Consider the following 13,587-nt stretch of genomic DNA (forward strand, 5'->3'; position numbering starts at 1 on the left):
AAAGCAAAACTATTTTTTTTAAAAATTATTTGTAACCATTGATCGGGACTCCAGAATAATTTCTCAGGGGACTCACATGTCCTGCAATAATCCGTTCTGCAAATGTTCTCGCAATCTTAAATTCAACTGTGTCGAGCCTTGCATGGTTTTGAAATGTTTATTCCGCTCCTTCATTCAGGATGCGCAAGGGAAGCTTGAAATTATACACCTGCGAAGGGGTAGTATGCAATTTCACTAGCACAATCCCATCGTGCTGTCGTCATTTTAAGAGAGAAATGAGCCGTCTCTCGCAAGTTCTGGAAAGACCGTTCCAGATTCTTCCTGTTTGTGTCACCCAAATCAGGAAGAGGTAGCACATTTTCGGATGAATGCCTTTTATTAAAAGGTAGAAATTTTTGTGAGGCACAATTCATTTCATCAGTTGTCTGAAGTGGCCAAACTGATGTAAGATTTAGAGTTGGAAGAGAGAAGGTGCGGAACTGGGATAATTTTGCAATTATAGGCTATATGTAAGAAAGATTATTTTGTCAATTAACATTTGTAACAAACTCACTGGACTTGTTGAGACCTTTTGAGATAGCCTACCCTGTTTCCCCGAAAATAAGACATCCCAATAATAAGCCCAATCGGGCTTTTGAGCGCATGTGCTAAAATAAGCCCCTCCCTGAAAATAAGATCTCCACGAAAATATTTAAACGCACGTGCAGCTGGTCCCCTCCATTTCCTCTGCTTAGGTTTAGAGAGACAGAGCTGGAAATCAGGTAAGACGGCAAGCGCTCCATGCGCCCCAAAATAATAAGACCTCCCCGAAAATAAGGCCAAGCGCTTATTTCAGGGTTCAAAAAAATATAAGACAGGGTCCCAGGGTCTTATTTTCGGGGAAACATGGTAAAACTTTTTTTGCATGTGTGTTCAGCAATCTCTCACTCAATGGTGCTGTTATTCTTTCTCTTTTTTTCCCCCCAAATGGCTACTGTGAGATCTTTGGAAACCAAAGTACTTCGAATATCGTTTTATTTTTGTCCTTATTTGGAATCTTTGTGGTCAAACTTGTGTCGCGTCATTCTTTTTGGGGAAAGTTTGCCTTCCTTTGTTCTGCACGGAATCCCGAAGGGCCGTGACAGCTTTATGATGCGCGGACTTCAACTCCCACAATTCCCCAGCCAGCTATGAATTCTGGGAGTTGAAGTCCGCCGCGCATCTTAAAGCCGTCAAGGTTGAGAAACCCTGCCGAAGGGCACTGCTGGCCGATGGATTACAGTCTTACGATAGCACATTAGAGAAAGAACATGTGAAGGTTTCCACTGTGTAATCAAAATAATCAGAACGTCCTGTTTAACCAGATAAGGCATGCAAAGGACCTCGGGAGTAAGAAGTCAACCGGAGAAGTCTTTTAAGAGCTGAAACGTAAAGGCTGCCTTTAATCTAATTAGGCAGCTTTATCTTGAGTCGTGGTTGGATAAGATTGCCAGTTCTGGGGTTGGATTTTGCAAAAAAAAAACCAACAAAACGGTGGCACATGATAGATTATATATATGGCTAAGGGCGACTTCCTCCAATATTTCTTGGATACTACTTTGTGCCGGGATGTTTCGGAACACAAAATCCAGACGATGACTAATAGTCAGGCTGCAATCTTGGTTTCTATTTCGGAATAGCTTTGAGGGTTTGTTAGATGAACAGCAGAGGGAATTTGTGCGGGGGTCCCCGACAGACAAGCAGAAAACAAGAGTTTGGTCCCGACAGAAGAGAGCGCTGTATTCGTTGCTCAAGGTTGAATTCTGGTTTCCGAGCACGGCGGTTTTCTTACCGACGTTTCGTGACCAAACTGGGTAATATCATCAGAGCTAGTGATTGTGTTATCTAGGCTGATAACCTACTGATAACCACCAAACTCGGAGCACACCGAGGACAACCACAAGAGTTTGGTCTTCTGGTAGGGTGAGTTATCTTCCACGTCCTTGGGCTTAATCCATCCCTTGGCCCAGCTTCTGCAGAATGTTTAGATAAAATTCAAACGGTGGGACGAACATTATACGGCTCCAAAACCCTTCCAAGAAGAGAAATACCGATGAGAATTCTTGAAGGTATGTCAGCATTATTAAGCGGATTGGAGAATATTCTCCCGGGCTCAATTGAGCCCATTTTCTTTGTAGCATAAAATGGAGAAAGATTAGACCAGGGATCTCCAACCTTGGCAACTTTAAGCCTGGAGGACTTCAACTCCCAGAATTCCCCAACCAGCTTTGCTTTGGCCTTGCATATCTGAAAATGGTCATGGTTGAGAAATATTAGCTTGGACTATTTTTGTTCGTGCTTCACTTCCTCATCGACGGAGGCTGTGTGCTGCTCTGCGGATGCCCGATTTCCTGGAAGGCACGGTGGCCCCATCATTTCACCCGTTTTAATCATCCTTGGCGGATAAATATTATTGTTCTCCGTTTTTAAAAAGTCTTTCTGCGTTTCGCAGACCTTCGGTGCTTTCACAGGTTTCCCAAAAAGCCTAGCGTTCTTTTGGGGGGCGGGATGCATGATTGTGCAGTATTTCCAGAGCTCGGAGAGAAATCTCTTTTAAGAAGAAATTCCTCACTGAGGCATCAGCTTGCGTGCGAGAACAAAATCTGTGGGGTTTTGCTTTGTTTTTTTCTTTAATTATTTATTCATGGTCCGTTTCTCTCTTTCTGCAGGAACTTTTTCTGGATTTTGTTCCTCTGGTATAATCTGTAATGTCCCGTTCTAACATTGGCAGTTTTACTGAGGTTAAGGATCAGTAATGTGTTCTGAATTTAATGTGCTGCAGAATAGAATAGAACAGAACAGAACAGAGCAGAACAGAATAGGAATACAGAACAGAAAATATAGAATAGAAATAGAATAAAATAGAAAAGAAAAGAAATACGGAATGGAATGGAATGAGAATAGACTAGACTAGACTAGACTAGACTAGAATAGAATAGAATAGAATAGAATAGAATAGAATAGAATAGAATAGAATAGAATAGAATAGAATAGAATAGAATAACAGAGTTGGAAGGGACCTTGGAGGTCTTCTAGTCCAACCCCCTGCTTAGGCAGGAAACCCTACACCACTTCAGACAAATGGTAATCCAACCTCTTCTTAAAAACTTCCAGTTTCGGAGCATTTACAACTTCTGGAGGCAAGTCGTTCCACTGATTGATTGTTCTCACTGTCAGGAAGTTTCTCCTTAGTTCTAGGTTGAATCTCTCCTTGATTCGTTTCCACCCGTTGCTTCTTGTCCTGCCCTCAGGTGCTTTGGAGAATAGCTTGACTCCCTCTTCTTTGTGGCAACCCCTGAGATACTGGAAGACTGCTATCATGTCTCCCCTAGTCCTTCTTTTCATTAAACTAGACATACCCAGTTCCTGCAACCCTTCTTCATATGTTTTAGCCTCCTGTCCCCTAATCATCTTTGTTGCTCTTCTCTGCACTCTTTCCAGAGTCTCCACATCTTAGTTATAACATAGAACATAACTAAGTCTAGCGCATTGCATACAAGCAAGCAGATTTGACATCTGTACTTGAACATAAATATCCAGATCAATTTTGTGGACTTAAAAGCTCTATTTGATGGGGAAAAGATGGTGTGTTCTCTTGAATACAGGTAGCCCTGGATTACAACAGTTCGTTTAGTGACCGGTTGAAGTTACAACGGCGCTGAAAAGAGTAACTTATGACCATGTTTCACACTTATGACCGCTGCAGCGTCCCCGTGGTCACGTGATTTACATTTGGATGTTTGACAAATGGTTCGTACTTACGACGATTGCAGTGTCCTGGGGTCACGCAATCCCCTTTTTGTGACCTTCTGACGAGCGAAGTGAATGGGGAAGCCAGCTTCACTTAACAACCGGGTTACTGACTTGTCAACTGTACTTATTAACTTAACAACCGTGGAAAGAAAAGTCGTAAAATGGGGCAAAACTCACGTAACGAATTTTTCACTTAGCAACAGAAATGTTTGGGGCTCAATTGGGGGGGGTCATCAGCCCACTTACAATCAAAATTGGGACCCAAATTTCCACTGCTAGGGCAAGATGCTTATTAAGTGAGTTGTGCCCCGGGTTTATGACCTTTTTGCGATGGCTGTTAAGCGAATCACTGCAGAGATTAAGTGAAGCACACCGTCATTAAGATCGCAAGTGGTGATCAAGTGACCCTGGGATGCTGCAACGGTCATATGTGCGAGGATCGGGGTTTTTTCCAGTGCTGTCATAACTTGGGATGGTCACTAAATGGATGATTGTAAGTTGAGGGCTACCTGTATATCTCTTGGTGCTGCTGTTGTGGAAGGAATGGTGTAGGGTTTGCTTGGGCAGGGGGTTGGACTAGATGACCTTCAAGGCCCCTTCCAACTCTGTTAATCTGTATACTGTGAAATCCACCTGCTTTCAGAAGAAGGTGAAAAATTGCCCACCAGGAATTCCATGCAAGTAATGCTTCAATTGAAAGTCAAGGGCCACGATCCAAAGAACCGATTTTGGAATATGCTGTAGAATTTGCATATGTTTTTAATTACATACATAATGTATGTGAATCGGAAGTCTTCCCTGGTATTAAAAAATTATGCAGAGCCATGCTCAGAATTATATTATGTCACCGGTTTTGCATAAAATATCCCTGGTAACCTTATTTTAGACCTTTTAGAAATGGTTTCAACTCTAAAAGGGCTGCTTTAGAAAAATGGGCATTTTTCTTTCTTTGCAAATAAATTAGTGTGTGTGTGTGTGTGTGTGTGTGTGTGTGTATAGATAGATAGATAGATAGATAGATAGATAGATAGATAGATAGATAGATAGATAGATAGATAGATAGATATTATAAAAGAATAACGCAGAAGAGAGTGGGAGAGCCTTAAAAACACCGATAGGCTATGTGGATTATTGTCTTTTTCAGTGACATGGTAACTTCAAACATTCGTTAAGCGAATTATCGTAATTGACCTCATGAGCCGAGGTGGCGCAGTGGTTAGGGTGCAGTACTGCAGCTACTTCAGCTGACTGCTAGTTCAGCAGATCAGTGGATCAAATCTCACCGGCTGAAGGTTGACTCAGCCTTCCATCCTTCCGAGGTGGGTAAAATGAGGACCCAGATTGTTAGGGGGCAATATGCTATTTAGTATGCTGTCTTTGGTGTAAGCCGCCCAGAGTCCTCGGAGAGTGGGAGGCATAGAAATATGAATAATAAAATAATAAATAAATAAATAAAGTAAGTCGGGGAATCGGCTTGGAGGAAGTCCCAGTTGAATGGCAATAAGGTTTCGCTGACAGGTAGAAGAGCAACTAGAACTCCATGCATTTGCCTTGTGGCAATGAGACTGGAGAAGGAGGAGGTGAAAAGCTGTGGGTGATGCCTCCAAAATTGCTCCAGTGCCTTGCCTTTGCCACAAAGAAGAAGGGGTCAACCTATTTTTCCAAAGCACCTGAGGGTAGGACAAGAAGCAACGGATGGAAACTAATCAAGGAGAGGAGCAACTTAAAAATAAGAAGGAATTTCCTGGCATTTAGTACAATTAATCAGTGGAACAACTTGCCTCCAGAAGTTGTGGGCGCTCCATCACTGGAGGCTTTCCAAAAGAGATTGGACAGCCATTTGATGGTGAACCCATGGCACAGGTGGCATATGTAGCCATATCGGTGGGCACGTGAGCTCAGCTCCAGCGCACATGTGTGCACCAGCCAGCTGATTTTCGGGCCTTCTGGGCCCACCAGAAGTAGGAAAATAGGCTGTTTCCTGCCTCCGGAGGGCCTCAAGGGGTGGTGGGGAAGGCCCATTTTTTGCTGTCCCCAAGCTCCAGAGCCTTTCTAGGAGTCTGGGGAGGGCGAAAACAGCCTTCCCCACCACCCCCGGAGGCCCTCTAGAGGCCAGAAAGGGCCCGTTTGCCAACTAGAAAGGCTCTGGAGCCTGGGGACAGCAAAAAACGGGCCTTCCGGTCCCACAGGAAGTTGGCAAACGGGCCGTTTCCAGCCTCCGGGGAGGGGAGGCTGTTTTAGCCCTCCCCAGACTCCTAGAAAGTCTTTGGAGCCTGGTGAGAAAGAAAAATGGGCCTACCAGGCCATTGCATGCCTGGAGCGGGGGAGGGTGGTGGTGTCGCATCACACACACACACACACACACCGCTCCTGTCACGCAATGGCAAAAGGGTTAGCCATCACTGGCATAGGGTCTCCTGCTTGAAGCAGGGAGTTGGCCTAGATTAGAAGATATCTAATAGTCCCTTTCAGCGGGAGGATCCTGTTCTCCCAAACACTTGAGGGCCAGACAAGAACTAACTGGTGGAAGATCTTTTTTTTTTTTTAATTTGATTTATATGCCGCCCTTCTCCAGAGACTCAGGGCGGCTTACTGCGTTAAGCAGTAGCCTTCATACTTTTGTATATATTTATACAAAGTCAGTTTATTGCCCCCACAAACTGGGTCCTCGTTTTACCTACCTTAGAAAGGATGGAAGGCTGAGTCAACCTTAAAGAGAGAATCAGCTTAGAACTAAGGAGAAAAATTCCAGACGGTTAGAACAATTAATTAGTGGAACGGGTTGACTCCAGAAGTCGAGGTTTTTCAGAAGAGATTGGAAAACCATTTATCCAGAATGGTCTAGGGCAGGGGTCTCCAACCTTGACAACTTTAAGCCTGGCGGACTTCAACTCCCAGAATTCCCCAGCCAGCTTTGCTGGTTCTTTAGATCTGGGGTCTCCAACCTTGGCAACCTCAGCTTTGCTGGCTGGGGAATTCTGGGAGTTGAAGTCCGCCAAGGTTAAGGTTGCCAAGGTTGGAGACCCCTAGGGTTAGGGTTTCCTGCCCGAGCAGGAGGTTGAATTTGAAGGCCTCCAACTCTTATTATTCTGTCATTCTAAGTTTGCTTTCTTTTTTTTCCCCTTCCAACAGCCTTACCACTAAAGTAGAATTTCCATTGCCTCAAAAGCAGATTAGCCACATGCGTACAAAGACATTGTATAAGAGCCCGGAATAGGGACGCTGTTGATAATAAAAGTCAGCAGAAATAAATCATAGATCTGCCTTGTGTTGGTGAAATGTTTCCCCCCCCCCCCCCCCCGGTCAACACCCGGTTGGGTTTATAATAAATCCACTTTTCTTGTTGCAACCGGACTTCTGGCATTCCGACAACGTGTTTAATACCCTGAGCAAAGCCGCGGGACTCTCTTGCCAGGGGTGCCTCCCTGGCCACTTCCCCACCAAGTGTGTGTTTGGCCTGGTTGCGTGTAAGGTGACTTTTATCGGCCTCTTCTGTTCCAGCTGGAGAGTTTTCTTTTGGTGACCGCAGCAGCTACTCATCCAATGATTGACTTTCTCCCGGGAGCCTTGCGAATGTTCAGAACCGATAAGAAGAGGGGGAGAAAAAAAAAATCAAACCCGGTTAATATTTCATTTTATCTAACGTGATATCAGAGAAGAACCTCTGGTCATAGCTGCCGTGTTTTGCCCGATGTACCCTTCTGCTAAGCAAGGCACGGAAGGGCATCCGTACTGATAACCACCTCCAGAAAGCAAATAGTTGGAGGAAGCTATGTAAACACGTGGAACACTGAAGCAAGACGTTTCAGCTCCTGGTTGTGTATTTCCCCCACTACTTCTGCCGGAAAGTAAGCAACAGGAACTCAAGGATCTACTCCAGGGGTGAAATCCAGCAGGTTCTGACAGGTTCTGGAGAACCGGTAGCAGAAATTTTGAGCAGTTCGGAGAACCGGCAAATACCACCTCTGGCTGGCCCCAGAGTGGGGTGGGAATGGAGATTTTGCAATATCCTTCCCCCAGGAGCGGGGTGGGAATGGGGATTTTGCAGTATCCTTCCCCTGGAGTGGGGTGGGAATGGAGATTTTGCAGTATCCTTTCCCCAGTAGTGGGGAGGGAATGGAGATTTTGCAGTATCCTTCCCCTGGAGTGGGAAGGGAATGAGGATTTTGCAGTATCCTTACCCCAGGAGTGGGAAGGGAATGGAGATTTTGCAATATCCTTCCCCTGCCATGCCCACCAAGCCATGCCCACAGAACCGGTAGTAAAAAAATTTGGATTTCACCAGTGATCTACTCCCCTTTAAAGTACTGCATCCAGTTTTGGTCACCACACTAGAAAAAAAGATGTTGAGACTCTAGAAAGAGTGCAGAGAAGAGCAACCAGGATGATGTGGGGACTGGAGGCCAAAACATACGATGAACGGTTGCAGGAACTGGACCTGGCTAGTCTAGTGAAGGGAAGGACCAGGGGAGACAGGATAGCAGCCTTCCAATATTTGAAGGAGAGAGGAGGAAGGGGGTGAAGCTATTCTCCAAAGCACCTGAAGGCCAGACAAGGAACAATGGATGGAAACTGATCAAGGAGAGATTCAACCTGGAAATAAGGAGTAATTTCCTGACCGTGAGAACAATCGACCAATGAAACAGAAGTTGCCTTCAGAAGTTGTAGAAGCTTCATCACTGAAAGCTTTCAAGAAGAAACCAGACTGCCATCTGTCAAAAATGGTGTAGGGTCTGCTTGGACGGGGGGTTGGACTAGATGACCTATAAGGTCCCTTCCGACTCTGTTAATCTGTATCTAAAGTCGTCTTTACCTGTGGCCCTGCTTGCTCTCCAAGGGTTTGCGCTATTCCTCAGAGACTCTTATAAAGAATAGAAGACCACAGGACGCATCTTCTCCGGGCTAAATCAGAATTAAGGGCCATATCTTAACCCACATTCGTCTCATTCGATGTTTTTTCAAATGTTTAGCGCTAGCTGGGAAATTCTGGAAGTTGAAGTCCACACCTCTTAAGGTTAGAAAAACACTGATCTCTCATTGATCTCAGAATTGCAGGTTCTGGCTGTTGTTCTTTTCCTTTCCTTAAATCGGAAAAGCGTTGGCAAGCCAAATTCTTGGTGCTGTCGGCGTGTGAAACAGGAGAGAGAGAGAGGCCTCTGTTGTTGGGTCACCAGCCCCAGTGGCACGTGGCACGTGGAGCCTCTTTTAAAAAGTTGCTTGCTTTTTCGTACCATCTGATTTATTAATCCTGTGCCCGATCGTCTGTACCCGAGCACGCTAAATCAAAGGGCTTTGCTTTCTTGCCGAAGCATGAATGGTGAGGCCAAGCTGGCACCGGACAAAATCATAAACTTCACCCAGACTGGTTTGGCAATCCACCTTTCCCTTGAAGGTTTGCGGCTCTCGTGGTCAGCAACAGGAGGTAGGGGGGGAAGTAATATGGTCAGAAGATCCTGTAAAAGAAGTGATTCTCTGGTGACCCTTTCCAACCAGCCTCCAAACAACACACAAAGAGACTGCCAAGTGCATGCATTTTAATTTTCTTTGCTCGGCTTCCTTTTAACAAACTTTCCCCCAGGGTTTCCTAGCTGGCAAATACGTAGTAATAAGAACGGGGGAGAGAGAGAGAGGAAAGACTATGGAAATTCTCGAGAAAGGAAAGCCCAAACAGCTGGTATCTTCATTGGACTGGACTCCTGTTTAGTCGTCATCCCTGGGATATCGTCCTGTTGGGATTTCTTGCAAATGAGAGCCGAGAGGGTTGCTGCTGCAAGCAGGGGCAGGAAACGGCCTCATTTCCAAGTGAAAGATCTGTTTATTCCCGCTATTGTTCGGTTTGAAACTGAGGTGGTTTCCAGTTCTTCTGAATTACCCCAATTAAGATGACTTCAGGAGGTTGTAGGTCAAGTGGGACCTCCGTGCGTGGGGGGCGAGAGGGGGGTGAAAGCCACATGTTTTCTAGGAAAGGCTAGATCAGGAGTCTGAGCTGGCTGGAGAATTCTGGGAATTGAAATCCACAAGTCTTAAAGCTGCCAACTTTGAAGACCTTTGGGAGGGATGGATGGATAGATAGATGGATAGATGGATGATAGATAAGATAGGTAGGTAGGTTGGTTGATAGGATAGGTAAATTAGATAGATAACATGGATGGATGGATGGATGGATGGATGGATGGATGGATGGATGGATGGATGGATAGATAGATGGATAGATAGATAGATAGATAGATGGATGGATAGATAGATGGATAGATGGATAGATAGATGGATAGATAGATGGATAGTTGGATGATAGATAAGGTAGATAGGTAGGTAGGATAGGGAAATCATCTATATCCAGATAGATAGATAGATAGATAGATAGATAGATAGATAGATAGATAGATAGATAGATAGATAGATAGATAGATAGATAGATAAAATAGATAAGATAGGTAGATAGTTAGGATAGGATAGATAGATAGATAGATAGATAGATAGATAGATAGATAGATAGATAGATAGATAGATAGATAGATTATAAAGAAAAGATATTGAGACTAGAAAGGATGCAGAGAAGAGCAACCAGGATGATGAGGAGACTGGAGGCTAAAACATACGATGAACAGTTGCAGGAACTGGGCATCATGGCTAATCTAGTGAAGAGAAGGACCAGGGGAGACATGAGTCTTCTAATATTTGAGGGGCTGCCCCAGAGAGGAGGAAGGGGTCAAGCTATTTCCCAAAGCACCCGAAGGCCAGACAAGGAACAATGGATGGAAACTGATCAAAGAGAGATTCAAGCTAGAAATAAGGAGAAATTTCCTGACAGTGAGAACAATCACTGGAGTTTGGGGGTTGATGGGTCGTGTTTGTTTCTTCTCCCTGACTGATCCGATCCTGGCTTGTCCTTTGAGATGATCTCATAGTATCCCTCGTCAATGAGCTGTCACTCTGGGGGAAAGCTGCCTCTTAATTTATTATTATCCGGTCAGTCCTCCCAAATCTTCTTAAGAGGAAAAGCCCAGCTGGTGTTTTCAACGGCCTCTTGTGAACAGTAGCAAGTAGCTGGCTTTTTTTTTTTTTTTGGTCAAAAATCCTGCAGTTGTAATACAGTACAAGTTCACACCCAGCAATCCTATCCCAGTGGAGGCTTCTTTAAAAAAAAAAAAAAGACTTTTTAATATCGCTCAGCCAAATTATGTCAGTCTTGTTCTTCCACAAACACCCTTCACTTCCATCTTTGCAATGCTTCATGCCAGACTTGCTTGCAACCCCAGCTGTGATTCTACCTGTATTTTTTACGGAAGAAATAGGAGGCCTCACAATTTAATGCATAAAATGTTGATTTCGTTATAAGGTTAATAATATAAAATACAAAAACGCAAGAGAAAATAATGGGAACAATAGGGGAGGGAAAAGGGAAGGGAAGATTACAGATTAACAAAGTTGGAAGGAAACTTGTAGATCATCTACCCTGTTTCCCCCAAAATAAGACATCCCCTGATAATAAGCCCAATCGGGCTTTTGAGCGCATGGCAATAAGGCCAAGCGCTTATTTCAGGGTTCCAAAAAATATAAGATGGGGCTTATTTTCGGGGAAACACGGTATCTATCTATCTGTCTGTCTGTCTGTCCTTCTATCCATCCATCTATTCATCTATATCTATCTATCCATCTATTATCCATCCATCCATCCATCCATCTACCCTGTTTCCCCCAAAATAAGACATCCCCTGATAATAAGCCCAATCGGGCTTTTGAGCACATGGCAATAAGGCCAAGCGCTTATTTCAGGGTTCCAAAAAATATAAGACAGGGTCTTATTTTCAGGGAAACATGGTAGTCCAGGAGACTAATGGCAGTCCAATCTTTTCTTGAAAGCCTCTAGGGATGAACTTCCGAAAAGTGTAGAAAAGAGGGGGGAAATAGAAAGAAAAGGCATTGACTTCCGACTCCCTTTGGTGCAGCAGAATAAGATAATGGCATCAAACCTTCATTTTTTTTTAATTTTTATATAATCGTATAAACTAGCCTTTTCTATAACAACAAACCTATCTAATTGGTAAACCCCAAAATCAAAGTTTCAGCTTTTTTTTCCCACCTCAAGCACAAAGTCCAGAAGCGGTTTCCAAGTCGAAACAAAAGGAATTGTTTTCGTTTGTTTGTTTTCCCCCCTTTAATCGAAGCAGTTAGTTTAGCCATCTCTGCTAACTCTGCCATCTTGTCCTTTGAGTTCATTTCATGGACATCCCCGTGTCTTTTTCTTGGCAACAGTAGAGAAGTTGCTTTCCGTTGGTTGTGTATGTACATTAGAGGTTAGGTAAATGTTTGCCGACAATGCCTTTAGACAGGCAACCCCACACACAGGCCAAATGCTTCTGGTGCAGAGACATATTGTTCTTTTCTTTTTTTTCTTTTTTTGTTTCTCAACCTTTTTAAATATATTTTTTTTATTAAAAATGTAATTGCAGTAGTAAAAACTAATACAAACCAAACTTAAAGAGAATGAAAAAAAGGAACAAAAAGTGCAGAAAAAAGAGAGAAGAAAAAGACAAGACAACTTTACTTTTTACAGTTAATTCCAAAATCTTACAGCAAAGTCAATATTCTAAATTGATCTGTTTATAAATTTCTTAGATCCAAATCTTTTTTTTATTAAAAAGTTTTTTTATTTTATAAACAAACAAACAAACAATACATAATCAACCATTATATCTTCTGAACACATCTTTTAAGTGTTCTTTTTGCTCCTCCAATATTTATCATACCTTAATATTGTAAACAAACAAATAATACATAATCCATCATTCAATTTATCTTCTGAGTACATCTTTTAAACCTTCTTTTTACTCCTCCAATATTTATCATGTCTTAATATTGTCATTCCCTTTATTATAACATTTCCCCCATTTTTCTTACTTCTCTATTAATACCTTGATCTATCTTTTAACTATATTAAAAATTAGACAACCATTTTATCCCCACACAACCTTCAACCCCCACCCCTCCCCACCCCCACCCCTGACTGGTGCAGAGACATATTGTTGATTGAATATCTGTCCTTTTCAACAGTGTCATAATTACTTTATTGGTTTTTTTTTTTTTTTTAATCCCATCCCTTGAATTCAAAAGCCTTCTCGAAGCACACAACTGTTTTCAGGCTGCCTGTAGTAATTAAAATCAGACTGGTGCCCTTCTAATCTGCTTTTCTTCTCAAAGAGTGGCCAGAGATGATCCAAGAGGAAAAAACCCCTCTGAAGGTTGGATGTAGTAGCATCCTACGTGTCGTTGCAACGGGGCCCTACGCAAATAAAATCTTAGCCACCTGTTAGGGCTGTGGAGATTTCTTGGGGGAAGGAGATTGACAGCTTTCAGAGACATCCGTGTCTTGGAAAGTCCGATTGCTAACGGAAACAAGATGAAGATCAGGAAGAAAACTCCAAATCAGGGGTCTCCAAACTTGGCAAATTTAAGACTTGGGGACTTCAACTCCCAGAATTCCTCAGTTAATCATGCTGCCTGCGGAATTTTATTTATTTATTTAAATTTATTTATTTATTTATTTAAATTTATTTATTTATTTATTTATTTAAATTTATTTATTTATTTATTTAAATTTATTTATTTATTTATTTATTTAAATTTCTATGCCGCCCTTCTCCCTGAGGACTCAATTTTGGGAATTGAAGTCCCCAAGTCTTCAATTTTGGGAATTGAAGTCCCCAAGTCTTCAATTTTGGGAATTGAAGTCCCCAAGTCTTAAAGTTGCCACATTTGGAGACCTCTGCTCCAAATGGACCACGTCCGTGCTGCAAGAGAGGTTTCTTCCAACAC

The 13,587-nt window shown here is 42.9% G+C and overlaps 1 protein-coding gene across 1 annotated transcript in view; it reads left to right on the plus strand.

Annotated features, from left to right (window-relative positions):
• SIK2 (salt inducible kinase 2) overlaps positions 1 to 13,587 on the plus strand; it is a 67,644-nt gene that overhangs the window by 22,115 nt on the left and 31,942 nt on the right. The window lies entirely within an intron of this gene.

Source organism: Pantherophis guttatus, chromosome 9 (genome assembly GCF_059756535.1).
Source record: "Pantherophis guttatus breed Tessera chromosome 9, ASM5975653v1, whole genome shotgun sequence".
In the NCBI taxonomy this organism is placed as follows: Eukaryota; Metazoa; Chordata; class Lepidosauria; order Squamata; family Colubridae; genus Pantherophis; species Pantherophis guttatus.